We start from the raw sequence: 23,250 nt of genomic DNA, 5'->3' as shown, positions 1-23,250 counted from the left end.
GTATGTATGTATGTATGTATGTATGTATGTATCTGTGTGTGTTTGTAAATATATGGACACATGAGCCAGAGCTTTCTTTCAAGTGGAGGTCAGAGAACAATCCATGAAAGTTGATATTTTCCTTCCAGGGTGTGGTGGTTTGAATATGCTTGGCCCATGGGAAGTCAAACTATTAGGAAGTGTGGCTTTGTTGGAATAGGTGTGGCCTTGTTGGAGGAAGTGTGTCACTATGAAGGCAGGCTTTGAGGGCTCCTAGTATCCAAATTCCACCTAGTGTGGAGGAGAGAGCTTCCTCTTGGCTGCCTTCAGATCAAGCTGTAGACCTCTCAGCTCTTCCAACAACATGTCTGCCTGGATGCTGCCATGCTTCCTGCCATGATAATAATGGACTGAACCTCTGAAACTGTAGGCCAGCCCCAGTTAATGTTTGTCTTATAAGAGTTGCCTTGGCCATGGTGTCTCTTCATAGCAGTGGAAACCCTAACTACCTAACTAAGATACAGGGATTAAACTCAGGTTGTGAGGCTCTGTAACAAACCCCTTTACCCACTGAGCCATTTTCCTGGCCCTGACTTTTTTTTTTTCATTTTTGAGGTTGGGGGCTGAGGTAGAAACGTACCAAGAAGAGGCTGTTGTCAATGTCAAGCTAGAAAATATGGGAGCTCATTCGGATGTAAACTACAACTGACATTCCTGCTCAGCTCCACTCCATAATTGCTATCTGAACTTTGTGAGCCCAGTTCAGCTCTACAGTGGCATCTACATAAAAAGAGACCCTATTGCAGAAGCCTGATAATGGGTAAACAACATTTTACCCTGGATATTTTGCCTTGAATTTGAATGTTCTAGCAAAAGGGGTTGGGGGGTGGGGAGGAAGGACTCTTTCCCCTCCTTCATCCATTGCTCTGCATTCCTCCAGGCACTGATGCCACTAGTAAAAATGACCAAGCTTTTCCAACAGAGCTGGAGTTCCTGAGACTGATGCCCCACCCCCAGCAGGGGGAAAGGTTCAGGTCAGTAGGTGCTCCCCAGAAGGCTGGCCTCAGCCTCCCTATCCCGACCTGCAGGACCTAGTTATTCGTGGGATCGAAGGGGACCAAGCCTGAAAAAGAAATGGGCCAGAAAAGGGGGCGAGACCAAGCAAAGAGTTGTCAAGGTCTGTTTAATGGAGGCTAGGAGCCTGATTATAAGCACACAATGAGAGAAAATAGGGAGGGGCTGAGGGGGCATAATAAAAGCACAGAGAGAGGGATGGACATCTGGGGTGGATGCTGATTGCAGGCTTCAAACATCTTGCAGCTTATCTTGGAATGCTGGCTCTATCTAAACAGTCCCAGGCGCCAAGTGGAGACAAGAAGGAGGGGGTGACACTGTTCCCATCAAAGGGTCAGTCGGAGGATCTTCAGGGTGAGAGTTGTTGAAGGTCTGGTTTCCCACAGTTTGGTCTCTCACACCTCCCCTTCTGTACATCATCCCCTTCTCCTTCTCACTGCCTACTGCTTCTGCTCTTCTCAGACTTTACTCTATGGTGGCACACAGTGGATCGATTGACATTACTCTCCAATGGCTGAGATCCCACAGATGTACATGCAGTTTCTCTGTAGGCTTCCCTGCCCTTGGTGGTGTTACTAAAAATAGTACCATGTGCTTAGTGCAACCTGTGCTGTGATTTTTGACTTAGAAATTCAAGTCTGCCTGTATTTGTCTCCCCACTCTCTCCTCTGTGTTTTGATAGCCCCAAGTCCTTTTTCACACCACGTTCTTTTCCAAGTATCTCCCTGTAATTCATCTCGTTCCACCCACTAGCCCATCTATTCTGTGATGGATCTCTGGGCTGAATCACAGTGCGCAGTTAGCTGCCCCAATGTTTATGCTTTTATTAATGTGTCTCGCCATGGTCTTTTCTGACTGTTTTGCTCTATTTCTTTGTCCCACATGTTACTTTTTTTTGCCACATGACTGCACTAATAGGAGATAATCATACATCCACCTATCATAGATTACAAAATGCAAATTGTTCAAAAACGTTGTTCCCCATACCTTTTATTTAAGTTTAAAATGGAATCTTGCCGCAGTTCCCAGGCTGCTTATTCTTGCGATTGGCCTGGCATTTCTCTGCTGTCTTTCTAAGACTGTGTTGCAAGGACACCTGCCTTCTTGTCATCTCAAGACTCCTGGTCCAGGGCTATAACCCACTGTGAGTCTTTGTAGTTTTCCTACTTCCTACATGTACATGACCGGATCTTTTGTGACACCTTTGGGATCTGTTGGTGCCATCTTACATAGTACTCCATAGCTCAACACTGAGCTTTTAAATAGACGATAATTTTCATGTGATCCAAGTCTAAATTACTGAGATTATACTGTTCACTGGGGTGAAAATGTGTGACATTTCTTATGTTTCCATAGTGGAACTTTCTGTGGGGTAACAGCTGGGGATTATGAGAACAAAGCCGGAAGTGTAGATGATACAACTTGAAACGATGATGAAAAGACAAAATTCTGATCATCTGCTTCTCAATAGCAGAGATATGGAAAAAGAAGTAGCTTTACAGCAACAAGCTTTGCCTTTGGTTGATAACTGTCTCCATTCCCCTATGAGGATAATCTTTGATATAGTTTTTCAAAGGAAGGCACATGAACCCCAGACAGATGGGTGCCTTGGCTGTCAATGATGTAGAAAGCAGCTCTTTGTGGAATGTAGCTGTGCCTCATTTACACGGGCCCATGACAGTAGGATCCAGTACATCTCAGGAAGATTTAATTGACCAGAGTTCTGTGGCAAAAGCACCCTGTGCTTGGCTGTTGTGACTGGTGTGCGTGACAAGTTCCTCCCCTACGGACAACCTTCTTCATTAACCTGGGATCAGGACTAGGAGGTGTCAGGAAGGAGAGGGGTTTGTGAATCACTAGCTAACCTCGGGATGCAGTGGATGGCAGCTAACCCTTAAGAGGCAGAGAGAGCAGGAGCAGAAAGAGAAGGCTCTACTAAAGTGAAATTGAATAATTTACGACTATGATTTTTTTCTAACTGGCATTGAGTAAATAACTTTCAACAACAATTAGAAGCAGAAGATAAAAGCTTAATTCTGAGTGAAGGAAAAGAGAATCCTCTAAACATATGTTAGTGAAGACATTTTTAGCTCTAAACTTGACTTTCAAACATAATGGCACATATTAACATTTTATTTCACTATTGAGTCCAATCAGATTCATATTCCCTACATTATAAGAGATTTTTATTAGTAATCATACTCAGAAAATTATATTTATATAACCCTTAGCTAAAAAATATCTGAGTTTTTTTTTTAAATAATTCCTTATCTTTAACATGTAGTGCTTTAAAAGAGGAAATCTGGGTAACGTGACACTTCCTAGTCGTCTGTAATTACCACTCGGGGAAGCAGCAGAAGCTAATTATTTCAAAGTTTTGATTTTAATGAAACTTAATGTACAACTAATGATGCTGACATTTCCTGTTGCCGGTTTGGTTCTCTAGGAAGATTATTGAATGTGGTGTACGCTTCTCAGAAAGTTGACTGAACTCTTATAGGCAGAGCCATACCTGATGATCATGACGAATGGCAAGAAAGGTTGTCAGTGACAGACAGCAAGGATCAAATCTCTGTGAAGCCATTCAGAACATGCCAAGGAGAACCCACATTTAACCAGAGGCAACAAAAACATTGACAGAAAACAGGACTGTTGCTGTCATGCGTCCCGGTAGAGGTCAAAGGCGTGCATGCATCACAGTGAAGGTCAGAGCGGCAACTTGTAGGAACCAATTCTCTCTCCATCATATGGGTCCCAGGGTTCAAACTCAGGTTTCCCGCCTTGGCTTGAAGTGCCCTTACCAGCTGAGCAATCTCACCAGCCCTTTACTACACCTCTTGAGTCCAAAATTTGTTTGTAGAATTGGTTTAGACCATTGGTTCTCAACCTTCCTAATGTTGCCTTTAATGCAGTTGTGGTGATCCCCAAACCATGAAATTGTTCCATTGTTATTTCATAACTGTAATTCTGCTACTGCTATAAATCTTAATGTAATTACCTGATATTCAGGATATGTGATATGTAACCCCCAAAGGGGTTCCAACCCACAGGTTGAAAAATCACTGGTTTAGATTATTTTTCTACAGGAAGTTAATTCTCTTGGAAGCCACGGGAATCCCTCTGCTTCACTACATACAGGGCTCTGCTCACATCTGCCATCCGATCCATTTCTGGATGTTCCCATCTTTGTCAATGTCCACCCACAGCTGTGATCTCTGCATATGGCTCCATGAGCCACAAACGCCAGATCCGTATCTGTCTGTGCATCACTCACTTGGCTGAATTCAGCCATTGTGCCTGTCTCCACCTCACAGGCCTCATAGGAGACAGCCTTGTTTTAAGTTCGGGCTACCCTGCTTCTGGAGGCTTTCACACTGCCCAGAGCTAACCTCTGCCAGAACACCCTTGCAACTGACAAATGTTAGTTATGGGTTTTTATTCCCAGTCATTTAACTCGTCCCATCCTCACAGTAGTCATGTGCTGTCAAATAATTATATTGAGGTCCATGAAAATTCCCATTAGAAATCTGGATGAGGCAGATTTGGCCATGCATAGCAGTAATTCCAGCACTGAAGAGGCTAAAGCATGGGTTCCAGAACAGCATGAGCTACAGAGCAAGACCCTTCCTCAGGGAGAGAGAAAGAAAACTTAGAAGGAGGGAAAAGGAGAAAGAGACAAAATAAAGAACAAAAACAATAAACCAATAAATGTTTTCAGCGTAGCCCACAGCATTAACAGAATTGCTGGATGTAGGGAGTCTTGAGTCTGGTTGTCACACTTTGTCCTGTTGTTTATTTTGTTTGTCATTAGGACAAACAAGAAAACAAACCATAGAAGTGTGGTTAAGAGGGGAAACTTTCCTCCCCAGTTTGAACACATCAAGAGTATTGCACATTGAACGTTCTAGAACTCCCAAAACATTCAGATCAATGCCTTTTTATCTCTCAAAATGCTCTTAGATGAATATTGAGTTTAGATCTCGCTTTGCTGTAAGTGAAAGTTGAATCAAGGATGTTTTAAATTAAAGGAAGTAGCATCAGTCTAGCCTGGAAATGTGATTTTACAGATTGATTATATTGCTTTGTACCTATGTGAACTCCTTTCAGGTTTAGACATTGATAATTACACCCAAGCTGAAATCCCCAGGACCCAAATAAAAGTCACTGGAGCAGGGTGCACCTGTAACTCCATCACCAGGAGACAGGAGGATCCCAGAGGTTCATGAACCAGGCGGTCTAGAAAGAAAAATAGGTTTGCCAGGCATGGTGGCACACGCCTTTAATCCCAGCACTTGGGAGGCGAATTTCTGAGTTCGAGGCCAGCCTGGTCTACAGAGTGAGTTCCAGGACAGCCAGGGCTACACAGAGAAACCCTGTCTCGAAAACCAAAGGAGAAAGAAAGAAAAAAAGGAAGGAAGGAAGGAAGGAAGGAAGGAAGGAAGGAAGGAAGGAAGGAAGGAAGGAAGGAAGACAGGTTTGACAGGTTAGATTGGAGACAGGAGCACACACACATATGAAAAACAATAGGGGCCCCAATGCCTTCCTCTGGGAGTCATAGCCACACCACAAGTGAACACACACACACACACACACACACTCACACAAACACACACACACTGAGAAAGAGGCAGAGACAGACAGACAGACAGACAGACAGACAGACAGACAGACAGACAGAGACAGAGAGGAGAGAGTATTCTACCTTCAGATGGCACCGTTTATATTCCATTAAAACAATCTCCCTTTAGAAGTTGTTCCTCTTTTTCCTCCTCTTCCCTTCCTCCTCTTCCCTTCCTCCTCCTCCTCCTCCTCCTCTTCCCCCTCCTCTCCCTCCTCCTCTTCCTCCTCCTGCTTTTCCTCCTCCCTCCCTCCCTCCCTTCTTTACTTCTGGCATTTGTCTGACAGATGAGACTAGACAAGCCTCCTTGTATATATGTTTAATCTCCCTTTATCTGACTGACCCTTTGGTCACTGTTACAGCTTGGCAAATAATGGAGAAGAGACATTTGTCTTTGTAAACATTATCATCCAATTTGCATTTCTTGTTGGATCCCAGGGATGCTTGCCATGTCAAGGAGCACACCCTCTTTGTCACTGCAAGCCCTTGAGAGAATGCATCCTCATTGCTGCATCCTAGGCTGTCTGCTCTTCTCCACTGCATGTTTGCTGAAATTGGAAATGCTTATCTTATTGATATTTGAGTTTCTGGCAACTGGCACACTGCCAGAATGTTTGAAGTTCCTAAATGCCGAGGACAGAAGGGATGAAGGAATCCAACCCTGACATAATATGTCTTCTAATATCACCCACGAAGAGTGGGCAGTCAAATCAATTATAAACTAGGCTATGGAGGAGAAGAGCAAGATGGTATGAAAAGGAAGAGAAACCAGGTCAGGGGAAGCAAAACTCACATATCCACTGAACTAGTTAAGCAACCCTCTTCTGGTTTCCAATTTTTCTATCTGTTAAAAAAAAAAAAAGGCAACCATCTAAGATGACCTATTAAATGTCTTTTTCTCTAAACTATTTAAGTTTATAAAATACCCCAAATCTGAGAGAGCTGATAACATGTTTCATTAATACATCTGCAAAATGCCTAAACATAGCTACAGAATTTTTAAGCTTTTGGGATTATCTGTCAAAGTTTAATTGATGAATGGGCTGGGTTTTCTATCAAGGAGCTGTGTTGTGGAGGGGCTATGTTAAATCTAAAGCTTCAAAGAGAAATGATTAGTCACTCTCATTAAGAATATCTGAGATGGATGAGTTCAGACACACGTTCATCACTCATCACTGGTAAGAGTTTTAAACTGAAGGATGGCTACTGTCAAGGAGTCACAGAAAGGAGCTGATGATTAGGAAACAGCCAAGCTGGCCACTGCATCAAAACACTACTAGCAAAGACTTGAGATGCAAGCTCAGCCTAAGGACAGCAGGCTCTGGACTCTGTGCTGGAGCACAGAATGCAAGCAAGAAACAAAGAAAGAAGGAATAGACTATGATCACTACACTGGGCCACATGTACCAGACTTAGAAACCTGGGCTTCATTTTGAAATTCCCTGGGAGCCTGCTACATAGTTAAGACTCCGGGGACTGGAGAGTTGACTCTGTGGTTAAGAGGACTTGTTCATCTTGGAGAGAGCTCAGATTTGCTCCCCACTGTTGTGTCCGGCCAGCAGATCACAGCCTGGGTTCTAGCGTGGAAAGGCATTTTGGAAACCTGGAAGAGAAGAGGGGCTAGGCGGCGAGAGAAAGAAATGCAGCTAAGACAGGCATTCTGATCAAAGCTCAATTTTACTAGTTCAGACACTCAGTTATAAAGGAAGGGGGAGGGAACCCGATTTCCCGCCAAACAATCTCGGGATCAAGTAACAGGGTGGGCACGTGTGTGGCTCCAAGCTGCAAAGTGGTACGGTCCAGCAGTAGGTGTGGCAGAACGAATGAGCAGGAAACTCCACCCCTGAGCCAGCAGGTTCCAGGCTGGGGGTGGGGAGGCTACACCCCACCATGCACATGCTGACTCATAACCCCCTATAGTCCCAGATGCAGGAAATCCAATGCCTCCTTCTGAGCTCTATTGTGGACAGGTACACATGTGGTATACCTACATACATGTAAACAAAACAGCTCATACAATAAATCTTTTTTTAAAACCTTTGAAAAGAATGTGAGCGTGATTCTATTTGCATTTCAGGAACATGGTGATCTGCTCATGGTGGGTGGATCAACCAGTTATTTCTCAAACACATTCCTATATGTCTGCCTTAGAATCATGTAGTTGTATACAAACACCCATTACTGGGTTTGACAAACCATAAATAATCAGACATCCCACGAGTTCAACTTAGAAATCTTCATTAATGAAATACAACTTGCTGTTGGCAGCTTATAGCATGGGAAGATCTGGGTGACTTGATGGAAAGTTGGTGCCAACAATCTCAAGAGACTTTGAAGCTAGGTAAACACTGAGTCTCAACTCTGTCTAATATTGGTCTCATTTTTAACCAAGTAATCTTGTCTCTGAGGCTGTTCTTGGCTCTCAGTAGATGAGCTTGAGAGTACCTGCTTTGTAGGGTTGCACTTAGGGTTAGTTAGGATAGTAGATTTAAGACAACCAACAGTATGTGCCATGTGGAATCTCACAATTAAGTCACTCATACGACATGCAAGAAACTCCCAGATAATTCTAGTTACTAACCAAGAATCACGCAAAATAGTATGTAGCTCCTGCTAGCTATAGTTTGGATCTTACATGGTCCTTAAAGATCTGTGCTTTTCAGGCTTAGTCCCCAGTCCAGGACACTATACCACTGGGAGATGGTAGAAGCCTCAAGAGCTGGAGCCTCATGGAAGGAAGTTGGTCATTAGATGGCATGCCCTTAGAGTGGAGTGAGATCCCATACCCTTCCTGCTTTCTCTTTGTTTTCTACCTGCCAGGAGGCGAACAGGTTCCTCTGGTACATGTCACATGTTCTCTCCATAGTGCATTTCTCTGTTTCGTGTCCAAAGTAGCAGGGCTAAGTAGCCATGGATGAAAAGCTGTGAAACCAAAATAATCCTTTTCTTTGTAAAGTGATTGGTCTCAGGTTGATGGTTACAGCAGTAGAAAGCTAACTAATGTCACTCTTTCTTGTGAAAGAGAGTGGCCATGAAAAAATAGGAAGTCAAAAGTAGAATGTTGTCCTTGTTTTTGAGACAAAGTCTCATGTGCCTAGTCTAGTCTACCTGCAAACTCCCTAGTTTTCCCAAACTGACCTTGGACTCCCATACCTTCTGCTTCCACCGTATTCATTCTGGAACTACAAGAGTATGCCATCACACTGGGCTAGAAGGAGGTAAATTTGAGATTTCAAACAAACAAACAAACAAGCACTATCCATGGTTACCATGCATAGATGACTGTTCAGTTTTTAACTGTGTCAGATGTGGACAGGAAGTTCAGTTCTGTCTGGATGTGGTACCACTGTTAGCTACGTGGAAAGGTGAGGGTGCAGCTCAGTTTGGAGAATGTTTGCCCCGAACTCACAGATTTCTGGGTTCCAGCCATGAAATCACTGTCTTCTATGTGGAGATGCCCAGAGCTAATGCAAAAATGTAAACAAACAAAGCTGGTGGACAAAGTCCTGGGGAGGTGCTCAAGTGTGAGATGTCACTGTGGTAACACAAAGGGGTGTGGTCTCCCAGGATTCTGATGAAGAGTACAAAAGGAGATCATGACTACCTTCATGTCAACACCACATTTTACAGTTTTTCAGGGAAATAAATATAGCAAGGAAAATTGAAAACAAATGCAAAGGGTAAGAGAAGCAGATAAATACACTAAAAGATGCTGCATAATGCCACAGGAAGCCAAGCAAGACAGAAGTACTTTAAAGCAGAAACCCTGTTCTGCCCTTTTTGGGCATGGTAGCTGGTTACATGGTATTAATTCTAGACAAACATGGCATCTTTTGGCTTTATATTCTTGCCAGCAATATCTAATAAAACCAAAGGGAGAAACTTGTTTGTGTGCTACTCTTTGAGTGGAGAGAATATTTCTGAAGATCTGTTGGTTTCTAAAATGATCTTCTATGAATAGCTGACATGAGGGATAATCTTGGAAAGGCTCTGTCTTCTGGAAAAACCACAATGCCTTTTAGTTAAGAACTCACATCTCCTCCTAATGAATTCCTCTCTAGTTAGTTATCTAATAACTGTTTTGTCCAATTATATCTCCAGTCTTCCATCCAAAAATGTAATTATTTATGCATGCATATATGCTGAAGGTAGAACTTGGGGCCTTAGACATGCTAAGCTTGTACTCTAAAGAGAGCCACACTCCTAACCACCTAAGAAAGATCTGAACTTGAAGGAAAGACTCTCTCTTTCCCCCATAGAATGAACATTTGGGGGTGAAGGAATTCACCTCACAAAAACACATACTCCAAATGCAATGAATGCCACAAGCCAGCTCAATTCAATTATAAAACATGTTAAAATTTATCAATATGTATACTAGAGATTCTTATTTGTCTCCCATCCATGGTACTTGAACCCAGGGCCTTCTGCATTATAGGCAAGTGTCCTACCACTGAGCTACAGCCCTAGTCCTAATGATGGTGCTTCTTCTGCCCCTTCTTCTTAATTTGAACTGTGTAGTTTCATTGCAATATTTCAAAGAAGTCAGAAGATTTCAGATTTCTCTCCCCTTCTTAGTACTAAGAGTTGAACCCAGAGCTTCACATATGCTAGACAAACATTTTACCAGGGGGAATTATCCTCAGCCTTGAAGTTTCCAGTTTAAGTTTTACTATTCTTTATAAGTATCATTTAAAACTGTTAGCAAATCTTGAGGGGTGGTTCAGCATGTTAAACACTGGCCTCGTGCTTATACCCAAGGCTGCAGCTTGCTGTATTTACAGAGTGGATTTAAATTTGTCAACAAATTGCTTGATTCACTCATTTCTTCAAAATCCATCCTATTAAATGAGCCAAATGTAGTCATAGCAGTAACATTTTTTCATAAAAGATAGAAAAAGATCTCGAACAACTCCCCCCCCCCCTCAAATTTCAAGCAGAGAAAGAATACAGTGTTTACCTTTGTTTTTTCTTTTCTGAAGCCAGGAATAGAAATGGTAAAGGTTCCAGGGATTTTTTTACCATGGCCATTGTCTTAGGGTTTATATTGCTGTGTAGAGACATGTAATGGTGGCACACAGGCAGACATGGGACTGGAGATCCGAAGACAGCAATAAGAGAGAGAGAGAGAGAGAGAGAGAGAGAGAGAGAGAGAGAGAGACTGGGCTTGGCTTAAACACCTAAACCCTCACAGCCCAACCCCAATGACACACTTCTTCCAACAAGACCATGTCTACACCAACAATGCCACACCTCCTAACACTGCTACTCCCTAAGAGCCTATGGGGGCTGTTTTCATTCAATCAATCATAGTCATATGCAAGAAAAGTTAAATAACTTGTGTCTTCTCATGCTTTCACTAGGCTTGGAGAAGCCACATGATATATCCACACACAAACAGATTCCGTAGCTGGGAATCCAGGGCTGTTGCCCAGGAGCCCAGAATCAGCATGTGTCCCTACTCAAAGCAAGTATAACCAAAGCAATATCATTATTTATCATTTGTTTAAAAATAGCAGCTAGGTTTGACTGCCAGAGTCCTGAAAATCTTTCTGCACTCTCCTGGCTTCCTGGAAAAAACTCACAGTAAGCAGATTCACAGGAGGAGATGCCCTAACAAGTGTACTGACTTGGAGAAACAGAAAGTTACACAAAGTATGAGATGAGACTCCAGGAAGCCAGAGTGATGAGAGCTTAGACCTCATCTCATAGGAGAGAAGACAGTGGAGTTGGATGTTCAGGGAAATTTTAGAGGGATAGTCAATGGTTATTAGAGAGAGGGGATGAACTGGGGAGGCAGAAAGGAATGTGATCCTATGGGACTTGCATGAGCCAATGGACATGTCCAGACATGGTTACAGTCCTGTCTTGTTGATAATCCTCTTTGGTGGGTCAAGAGAGTTCAGGAGAGAGCCTCTCGCTGTGCATTCGTGGCTGGGAGAGAGACAAGACAAGGTTAGAGGGAAGGTTCTTGATTGTACAGCAGCTTCTAGGCTATCTTGTCATCATGCCAATCTATGGGGTTTTGGGGTTTTGAGCCCCAACAGAAGCAAGATTTTTAACAAGTAGAAGAAAGACAATGTGGGTGCTTTAACTTCTAATCAGCCATGCTGCCTAACTATAATACAGTAAGATTCTATCTGAAGTTCTTAGCTCTTGCCATAACTTTGAAATGACCCTCCAACGTGCGTGCACTAGGTCAGAAACATACTTGGACATGCTTGTGTATTTCCCCAGTGTCCGTACTTATTAAGCAACAATAAGCTACATTGGATTTGTTGGCCACAATTTGGTAAGTCTTCCAGATTTCCCTTGATAGCTCGGTGGGGCAAACACAAATTCTCTTATCTAAGTCTTATTTTCTCTCTGACCACACATGAAATATCATACAGTAATTTCTCTGTCTATATGACATGTCTATGTTACAGATAGTTATAAGGAGTGAAGTAGGCTGCAGCAAAGCTCAATATGAGAGAAAGTAAGAGAGAGAGAGAGAGAGAGAGAGAGAGAGAGAGAGAGAGAGAGAAAGCACTTCCTCAGAAGCAGAGGAGGCTAGTACAGAAGCAAAGGAAGTCTCTGTAGGAATTAGATAAGAAATCTTTTTGGAAGTCTGCTGGAGGCACAACTGAAGAGTCACACCAAGCCTTGGGTTGATTTGGGTTATCTAGGGGAATTACAGGACCATGGTAGCCAAAGAAGCAAAGGGGAGGACCAAGCTGAAGACTCTGGGACAGATAGAGCACTCCTGGGTCTTTTTATGTATACACTGGGTGGTCAGATGGCAGGCCAGTGATATCAGTCACCCCCACAGTGATTGCTGTCCTCTTTATGGAAGAAAGGTGAGAGTATTGCACATTTTCTTCGGTCTAGTGTGTTCAGTAGGTCTTCAGACCTGGTTTTCTAGATATGATTTTAATATATCAATGTGCTCACATGGCACAGTTTCACTGTGGTAAACTGATAGGATGGCACCGTTTTTCCATTTAGTAACAAATCACCAGGTTTTGCCTAATGGATGGTACAGGACAGATGGTGTTATTTGTGTGCTCACTGAGGTGTAGTCATTCTGCCTGTATTTATACTCAAATGGAGTTAAATGCTGCAAATAGAGTTGCCCAGGGCAAGGCACAACCTGAAAACACATTGTTTTATACAATATCAACTAACTTAGAGCAGGCTGCAGCCTTATCTCAGCATTCTAAATAGTCAAGGAGAGCTTCAGGATTTCAAGGAAAGGGCACACCTCCTGAAAGATCCTGCGTGGGTGAGTCTCTGTCACTCTTGTTACTCCAGATGACAAAGACTTCAGGCTCCAGACATGATGGAGTGTGTTAGCTGTATAACAAATACTGGAATCAAAGAAAGACCAGCACCATTTCTTTTGAGTATGTAAGAATTAAGGTGTATGTGAATATGTGAGTGTGTGTGTGTGTGTGTGTGTGTGTGTGTGTGTATTCACTCTTCAATTGGTTTTCCACTTAAGGTCTTTGCGACAGCATCTCTCTTGAATCCAGAACTCACTGCTTTGGCTAGACTTCCTGGCTAGCAAGCCACAGGAGCTCCTCTCTCTGTGCCTTCCCGGTGTTGGGGCTGTAGGCACACTGATGCCTTCTTCTCTCTCTGCCTTCCCGGTGTTAGGGTTATTGGCACACTGATGCCTTCCCGGGTTCTTGTGTGAATGCTAGGGATCCTACTCCAGTCTGCATGCTTGCACAGGCTGTACTCTGTTGAGCGAGCCATTTCCCTGGTCCTGATGTTTTTAAAAGCACCTATAGACTCAAAATTTTAATCCATGGCATCAGCCATCCATCACTTGGACCTTAACTTTCCTCTCATAGCTGGTTGCAGGGTAAAGATGGTGTACAAAGAACCTGCAACAGCCTGGAGACCAACCATCTAGACTCTAGACCCTCTGGTTATTTTTGTGGAGGATGTTCTAGAGGCATGGCATAAAAAAAAAAAAACCTTTATGCTCAGTGAACATTTTATCTATGCAAGTATGTACCCCACAGACTGCTTACCTGTGTTTAGCAAAGAATAATTGAAATCATTTCTGCTTAGCACGCAGATTATCTTTGTCAGTGAAATGCGGTTCTGCCTTGGATCGCTATAATGAACCCAGCCTGACTTATCTAGATTTATTCTCCTTTCGTGGGTTAGAACTCAGTACTCCTTTTATATTTTAGGCATTCCCATTTGCCTAAAAATAGTCCCAAGGGCTACCTCTCTGAGTGCAGCTGCAACAGATTGCCTTGTCGTGAAGCAGAGGGTGAAACCCGTTTTCTGTCTCTCTCACTCAAAATTTTGCTTTCCATTTGATGCACTCGTGAAGATAAGGATCTCAGAACCTGGCTGCAGAGACCCGACTCTCTGGGTACATTCATTCTCTTCCTTTGAAAGGAGAATGCTTCTCCAGGATCCAGCCTGGAGCACACTCCATTAGTTAAATTTATTTCTTTCCTCCTTGAGTTGTCTATGGCTTCCTCTTCCCTTGAAATAATCACCTACTGAACATCTGACCAACCTCTGATCTTAGGCACTTAGTTCATTAAAATAGTTCAAGGCTAGAAGAGGTCATCTTGTTAAAATGACTTTTTTTTTTCTTCTGCTGTTACACTGGAAGCAAAACTAAATGTTGTGATGTACTTTCCTAGTGGGTGAGGGCTTTCACATTTACATGTAGAATTCTAAACCGGGCAGCATTGTAGAGAACTCAGGAAAAGCTACAGGCATTGCTAGCAAGGGGCTGCCAGAAATCTGCTGTGTTCCACTACTATCAGAATGACCCCTGATAGAAATAAGAGCTGTAGAAAGCAAAGCATAAACGTAAATGTGGTGTTCTCTCCCAGTCTCAGCTCAAGAGTGCCTGTTGACAGACTGGAAAGTGACTATCTGATGTCTCCTTTGGAAATGACATTAGTTCACTAACTTCAAAGGAGGGAGGGGAAGATAACCAAAGAGAATTAGCCAGCCCTGTTGCTGCAAATCACATGCAGGTCCTTTGACCGTCTTGGAGTAAGAGCCCATAAAATCAACAGCCAACCAACTAAAGCTTTCTCTCTGCCTCGTGTTTTGGAATCTGCTTTTATCTGCTTTGTTTTTAACTGAACAAGCCATTTTTTACTTTTTTCAAAAAAATTGTCTGTCATCGATAATTGAAATAGCAAGCTTCAAGCTGGCTCATTTCACATAAGTTCTTGCTGCCAAGCCTTATAAATTGAGTTTGATGTGTGTGCGCAGACATGAACTAAATACAATGAAAATTAAAAATAGATATATCAATATACTATAACATTACCAAAGCTTTTGTCACCCAGTGATTTTCTTAATGACAAACAAGACTGAACTTTGTTTGGTGGAAAAGAGGGGACCAGGGAGAAGGCACACAAGACAGACAACATAGCACTATCCTGGGGACCTTAGACTCTAGAAGGGGAAAACCAAGAATAACCCAGAAGAGATCAGCACGACAGGGATGGATGGGTAAATAGTGCTGGAGAGTAGAGATACAGTAGAAAGAAAGACGTGCCTACATAGGGAGGGTGCACTATTTTGTACATAATTTTGTTTTTACCAGTGATTTTAGAAACCTCAGTATAAAGTTATTTGCTTTGTTTATTCAGCAGAGAATATTTGCCCATTCACTTACAGGAAGCACTTTGGTATTGGCTGATATAGGACTCAGAGGCACTATTGAGGTGGTCCCAGGCTCCTATGACTCTGTACAAGAACTGAACAGAGGCACCCATTTGCAATAGAAGCACAAGTAGTTGAACATTTCTGAGGCTGGAAAGATGGCCCAGTCAGTCAAAGTGCTTGCTGTGCAACCCTGACTTCAATCCCTAGAACCCATGTAAAAAGCCAGGCATGTTGGTATACACCGGTTATTGCAACACTGGAGAGGCAGAGAGAGTCTAGAGGAATCCTAGAGCTTGCTGGCCAGCCATTGAACAAATTTAGCAAGGTCCAGGCTCAGTGAGAGAGTCTGTCTCAAAAATTGAGATAAAGAATGATGGAGAAAAATCAACCTCTGACCTCTAACCTGCACACATGCACACAGATATGTGCATATGCAACAAAGAAAACAGGAAAGGGGGGAATTTAAAAAGAGAGAGGTAGTTCATGTACAAGGGAAAGGATCTGAGAAAATGGCTTAAGAACTCAAAATGGATTGGCTAAAATAGATGGGAGTTTTATGTCCTAAGGAAGGCCTTAGGATCATTTGCATAATGCATGCTTTCAGATTCTCTGCTGCATGTAATTCTGTATCCACCTCCATGCTTATAGGTCTGGTTAGCATCTTGCCTCTCCACCTAGAGAGTTTGCACAAAACATTCTGAATCTCACTCTCTGTTTCATTCCCCTGCCTCAAGTTTATTGCTTTCTTTCTTACATATCTGGTTTGCAAAAGTGGTTAGTCTCAAATGTTAGAGCCCTTGTTTGGGTTAGCAGGGGTTACAAGAACACAAACCTGTGGAGCCTCTACTGTTCTGTCCATCTCATAGCTAGGATGGCTGCTGGTACACACAACCTAGAGAACTGAACAAAAAGCTCATTCACATCTTCCTGGGACACAGTGGTGTTACATTAAAGTTGGCCCTGCTATTCAGAACAGCCTTTAATGTACATTTTATGTAAATTATACACATTATACATGAATAGTTTCAGACCACAGTTGACTGAGTCTGTAGACAGTGAGGCCATGTATAGGGAAAGACAGTTACTCTACTCAATTCATCCTCAGAGTTGGAGGGCACTGGATGCAGACATGAAGGAGATGGATATCAAGGAAAGGGTGAACCTATGGGTCTTGACCCCTTTTAGATTCAAATGACCCTTTTACAATGGTCGTCTAAGACCATCAAGAAAACATGTTTATATTAGAGTTCATAACATAGCAAAATTACAGATATGAAGTAGCAATGAAAATAATTCTTGTGGTTGGGAGTCACCACAACCCAAGGAACTGTATGAAAGGGTTGCAGCATTAGGAAGGTTGAGAACCACTGCCTCTATAGCATAGTGTCTGGTATAGAACCATGGCTGTAGACAGTGGGAGCACTGCCTTCAAGGAGCTATTATCAACTAGAGAACTATAAAACCTTCTTGAAGTAACTTAGGGACTGTCCTAGGAGCTGCCTCAGAGACTTGTGTTGTTGTGACCAGATACCTTAGAAATACAACTTAGAGGATGAAAGGTAAGCATGTTTGATAGCGAATGCCTGTGATCCCAGGACCTTGTAGGCTGTGGCAAGACAATTGCTATGAGTCCCAGGCCACCTAGTCCTCCCTACCTCCAACCATTAAAGGAAATTATTTATTTTATTTCTAAGATTCATAACTTACAGCTACTTGGGGTGGGGGGTAAGAATGTGCACTTTCGTAATGTCCCCTTTTGGGGCATGATCCCAATGATCTTATTTCCTGCCAATAGTAGTAGGCCCCATCTCTAAAAGTTCCACTAATTCTCAATAGGAACAGGCTAGGGACCAACATGTTTCACACACGGGCCCTTGAGGGACATGTAAGATATGAATGACAGCTGTGGTCCTTGGTGTCTTTGTGACACTGATATCTGTCTTAAGAACACCCACTCACACCATTTTGCATTGCCCACCACTGTCCCTGACACTTTGATGAACAAACCGTCTTTCAGGTTATTAAACCCATCAAGGTTTTATAGTGAAAAGGAAATTGTAAATGACTGCTTATGGCCTGCTTTACTTTATTCTACTCTATGTCATTTAAAATATTAGACAGTTTAAGCATCTCTTCCAAGGGGATCTTTTTCTCGACTCTTTGGGAAATGATTCTCAGCTGTGTCTTAGAACCACAAGAGCTTTAAAACACTCCACTATACCGCTGTCCTGCAGGTACAGCTGGGGGATCTTTCTTCTAAGTTTCTCTGAAGGTTCCACCAAGATGAAAACTCCTATTCAAGTGATTGGACTGAATATGGCCACTAACTTCCTGTAGGCGAGTGCCAATAAGGTTTTTGATCTGTTGGTATGCTGGCATCTGCTTTTTCAATTTCTATGACTCTAAAGGCCAGACCTTAAAACATCCTATCCTATCTTCTCAGCTTAATTTATGACTTGTTCACACACCCTAGGACCAAAACCAGAGCTGGCATATGATCCAACTTCTGTCTGCTTGTGACATCCATTCCAGCTGCTTGTGTTTTGGACAGCTCTCCAGATATAGATCTAGGGACTCTGAAAGTGGAACAACTCTTTTTGTGGGCCAACTCCCAAGGGTCCCACTCAGCTCTGCCTGGTCACTCTACTCTTGTCTCTATGACAGCTGACTCTGTTCTGCCATTTTCTTTAGAAGGTCTGTAAGGAAATGTAGGTTTAAAATGTGGCTAGACCAGATGTCTCCAAGTAACATTTGACAACCATACTCCATATTTCACTGTGCAGTGTGGTCTCGCCATTGACTTCATTGGTACTGGAAAATAATCACCAACTATGTAAATACCACAAATTAATGCAATGTTAACTATGGAATTGCCTTTGCAATAAACATCTATGTATGTCAGCATGTGAAAGAACATATACAATCCTTCCATCAGTAGGTATACAAGTTCTTATGTGCATGCAAGTATATGGATCAGTGCACATATGTATTATTATTTGCCTGAAAACCAGCTGCCATGTCTTCAGAAGGCTATTTTTATCCTGGAATTGTTTTGCCATTGAGGTGAAGAATGTGAGATCCATGCTTTATTGATAACATTCCCATTGAAGTTGTGGGATTTTCCCCCCTTCTGCAAAATATAAGGTAAACAGTTCAGTCTTATTTAACATTACTATTCTTAGTCTTACTGGTTCATCATTTTAAAACAAAACCAATGGAGATTGGATATAGGGCTCCAGTCTCCAGAGGGTTTCTTGAATTTGTTCCTGCCCTGCATGTCTCACAGTGTCAGCTCTTCAGCCGCATCCCCAGCCCTCAGCTCATCAAGGTTTTCACCACCCTTTGATTTCCTTTCATTTCCTAAATGCCTGATTTTTCTCAAATTCAACATTAAAAAAACAAAATCTGAGGTTGAGAGTATAACTCAGTGATCTAGTGCGTGCTTAGCATGCCCGGCCCAAAGTATGACCCTCAGAACCTTTTAGAAATGTGCTGATTTACAGGTGGGGTTAACGTTTTCCTGAGGCAGGCTGCTTGAGAATTCACAATACACCAAGTAGTTCCATGTAGCCCAAGATGCAAAGTAGTAAACTGTGTGACCTCGCAGAGTGTAGGGTCTTCTGTGAGGGAAGAGGTGGACTCCCACCCCAACCCCACAAGCTTGTCTGAGGATTGGCACAAAGATGGCCAGGTCCTGGCAGCACATGGCAGGGAGGGCAGCAGATAAAGATAGTAAACCCACCTCCCCTACCACAAAAGGAATATATAATGGCCTCTCGGGGTCCCAGGGCTTTCAAAGCACATATGCTTGGCCAACCACCTTGTTTGACCAGTATCTCTTGTCAAGTTGGCCTGGAGAGCTTACATTGCTCCTTCTTAACTCTTTCCTTCATAGCCCCAGGACACATTATTCTGTCTATTCCAGAATGTTCCAACAGTCTCATTCCATAGCTCTCTCCTTCAAGTAGCAGATAAAAATCTCTATTATAAGCAAACCCTTTTGTTTGTTTGACACAGGGACTCATGTGATCCAGGGTGACTTGGAGTTCACTACAGAGCTGATACGAAGCTTGAAACCCTTTCCTTCCCTCTGTGACCTTCCAGGTTACTGGGGTCGCAGGTGTAGGCTGCCATGCCTGACTTAAGTAAAGTGTTTGTAAACCTCCTGGACCAGGTATACAGACCTTGTTCTCTTCAACCATAGAACTCAGAAGCACTGACTGAGAGTGAAATTCACTGACCCTCCATCCAAAGAGCAGCAAGGAAACATCCTGACCGAGCTGGCAGACTCTGCACCCTCCATCTTCTCCACCAAATACTTCTTTGGGACTTTTCTTAGAAATCTCATGATTGCCCTGGAATAGAGAATAGCTTTATTTTGAACACAGAACACTGCCAAGTTTTTTTTTTCCTTTTTTTAATGAGGTTCTGAGCTCTGAATCTATTTCTTCTTTAACTACCTTCTGACCTAGTTCATAAGATTATCCTCTGAAGCAGAGCTTAACACAGAATCTAGTTACTGCTTCATGAAGTTGAAAAAACGAATGGGATAAAGTCTTAAAGAAAAAGTGTTGTTCATTCTGAGATGAGGCCTCTGGCTTTGGTCTGAGCTCCTCTTTATGATTGTCTAAATCAGAGTAGGAAGGAGGACGGATTTAATGTTTTTCTAAGAAAATGAAAACTTGACAAACTCCTGAGTATTCTCAACTATATGTTCATTTATAAAGGTAATTCATAGTTTATTTATTAATTATTAAATAATTAATAACTTTACATTTGCACGTTCCCTAATTGGTAAAGATGGTAGTCAGAAATGAAGCTAACCATAGCTGAAAAGGTGTTTCAAGGTCATCTTGTCCCCAGATTGCATTATTCCAAAGTGATTGTCACCTTGCAAGCCCTGTGGTGTCTTGACAGTGACACTGGCTTCATTGGCTAAGGCATGTCTTCTCCACTAGAAAAATTAATGAAACATGTTCTGTACAAAGGCAGTACATATCTTTTGCAAAATAATTTATTGTATTTGTTCATCCAAAAAGAGAGAAGGAGACAGAGGAAGTGGGAGAAGAGGAAAAGACAATTGAAAATGAGAGAACCAGGCTCTTTATTTAACCATCATGTAGGGAATGGCAGGTCCTTACTAGAAACATGAGCAATCCTATAGCTGGGAGCAGAACAAAGTGGTTTAGTCTGCTACTATTTTGTCACATGTGAGGTGATAAAATAAATCCATAAGTGAAAGATAAGACAAGCATCTATGTACAGGGTCTACACATCACCAAGATGGTGGATGAGAAGGAAAACTTCTCTGAAAACTGGGAAACAAATGTAACCTGAGAAACCTGAAGCAGGGTGGCCAAAGGTCTTCCCTATACATCTAGTACTCTTTGCAAATAACAGAGATACGGTAACTTGGCAGAGAAAGATAGGTGCTGATGTGAATTAGTGAGATGTCAGTGTTGGGAAGGTGTGCTGGTTTGAATATGCTTGGTCCAGGAAGTGGCACTATTAGTATGTATGACCTTGTTGAAGTAGGTGTGACCTTGTTGGAGGAAGTGTGTTACTGTTGGTGTGGGCTTTAAGACTATTGTCCTAGCAGCCTGAAAGTCAGTCTTCCACTAGCACCCTTCAGATGAAGATGTAGAACTCTTTGCTCCTCCTGTACTATGCCTGCCTGGATGCTGCCATGCTCCTGCCTTGATGATAATGGACTGAACCTCTGAATCTGTAAGCCAGCTCCAAGTAAATGTCCTTATAAGAGTTCCTTTGGTTATGGTGTCTGATCACAGCAGTAAAACCCTAAGACCGAAGAGAACTAGGGACAAATACTGTATGAAAAGCCTTCATTTTCATTTTTTACAAAATGGGCTACCACCTACAAGGGTCCTCAATAAGAGCGTCAGCACCAGACACCCAGGAACAGCTTTGTACCTTTCCTGGAATCAGTAAGTGACAAATAATGAACTTGAACTCAAGGCCCCACAATCTAAGGTTATGTTTGTAACCAGTGGTTCTGAGTGTAGCTCTGAGGCAGCAACAGCACTGTGACCTGAGAAGTGATTAGAGGTCATAAGGAGAGACTGCAGGGGAGGGGTAGCAATCCTTCCCTTAGTACAGGAACCACACTTAACCATTAAAGTACAACAGCTCTTCTACTCTGAAATGCTGGACATTCTGCCTTCACTCCCTTCTGTGAAAGATGTTTAGTTTGCATGAAAGTACAATTCATTATGTATAGTTTTAAAAATCAAAACAAGGGCTGGCAAGAGAGTTTAGTAGATAAGAGCACTTGCGACCAAGCGTTAAAACTAGAGTTGGATTCTCAATACCCATGTGGTGGACGGAAAGAAGCAACTCTTTCAACTGTTCCTCTGACTTCTGCACATGTGTTGCCTACATGCACACATGCATATAGGCATACATAAATACACACACATACTAAGCAATAAAAAATTAATTCGTGGTGACAAAAAAAATGTAAAACAATTGGCTACTTAGGGTTTCATCTTGCAAAATGTGAATAATTTCATTTACCTCTACATTTACCTCTAGGGTCAAACCTATTCCACCCTAAGGTATTACCTCCAGCATCTGCCAAGGCTTTTTGTTTGCAAGGTAGGCATGGTGAGTATACATGGCCCTAAAGTTTTACACAAAGAACCATGCATTGGCTTGATAATGAAGGATTACTGGGCTGAGCTCCTGGAAGCCTGAGGCTAAACCAGACCTACTTCTTCTAGAGGAAGCTGGCTCTGCTCCTTTGAAAGGCAAAAGGCCAGAGTTTTTCAACCTTCCTTATGCTGCGACCCTTTAATATAATTCCTCATGTTATGGTGAACCCCAGCCATGAAATTATTTCATTGCTACTTCATAACTGTAACTTTGCTACTGTTACGGATTGAATTGTAAATATCAGATATTCAGGATATGTGATATGTGACCCCATGGGGATTGCAACACATAGGTTGAGAATAAGTGTGGTAAGATCTCTCTTTGTCTCACTTTCTACCCTGAAGATAGACACTGAGGTAGTCAATCACACCATTTCCTGTACTCCTATGGGGGGGGGGGGCTCTGTGTACCGCAGCATGGAGCTGTTGCTATATCCTTGATCCTATCCTTACTCTTCCCCAGCTTCTCCCCACCTGACCTTCAACCTGGTGCCCCCAAACCAGATATTCTGACCACTCAAGACCAGTAAAATAAATGATTCTATGTGCTTCCCTGCAGGGATGCAGTTATTATCATTCATATCATGGAATAATAGTCCTAGTGAGTTTGACAGGTATTATTGATATACTTAAGGTTTAGGGAAATATGGTTCTATCAACTGTTCCGGGAAAGAAGTAAAAGACTCCTATTGGTCTCCCTTGGAGGATATCTAAACCACAGTAATCACATAGGCCTGCCTACATCCTGCAAGAGAGAAAAAGTAAGACAGGTGCCAAGATCTCAGGCTGTCTGCTCACAGCATGTGTGTGCTTGAGATGGAATCTCAAATTCTCACATAATCATGGTCCATACTGAGGAATCATTGATGCCTTGGAGGTTCCCATTTTCATCCTGAAATGTGATCTGAAATAGCTTGTTGAATTCCAGAGAGAGAACTGGACAAAGTGACAAAGCCTGAGGGATAAAAGATGCCTGCACATTCTCCATGGCCTCTTCCTCCTTAAAGAAACACTATCCTCAATTTTTATCAGGCTTTTATTATCCTAAATTCTTGCCTAAGGCTAGACCCCTATCTAAGCCTTCCTTACCTGTCTCATCCCATACCCCTCCAAAGTTCAAAGTAACAAATTCAGAAGAGGATACCTGATTGTTCAGTGGTGGTCAAGGTTGAATAAGCAAGAATGAGGACTCCTCCTCCTCTTCCTCCTCTTCTTCTCCTCCTCCTCCTCCTCTTCCTCTTCCTCTTCTTCTCCTTCTCCTCCTCCTCC

General features: G+C 42.5%; 1 protein-coding gene across 6 annotated transcripts in view; it reads left to right on the top strand.

Annotated features, from left to right (window-relative positions):
* The window catches only part of Pld5 (phospholipase D family member 5), a 323,819-nt gene that overhangs the window by 143,632 nt on the left and 156,937 nt on the right, over positions 1–23,250 (top strand). The gene's annotated exons all lie outside the window — the stretch shown is intronic.

The sequence above is a fragment of the Mus caroli genome, chromosome 1, assembly GCF_900094665.2.
Source record: "Mus caroli chromosome 1, CAROLI_EIJ_v1.1, whole genome shotgun sequence".
Lineage (NCBI taxonomy): Eukaryota > Metazoa > Chordata > Mammalia > Rodentia > Muridae > Mus > Mus caroli.
Note: the sequence above shows the minus strand (reverse complement) of the source record. Positions and strands in the feature narration are given on the sequence as shown.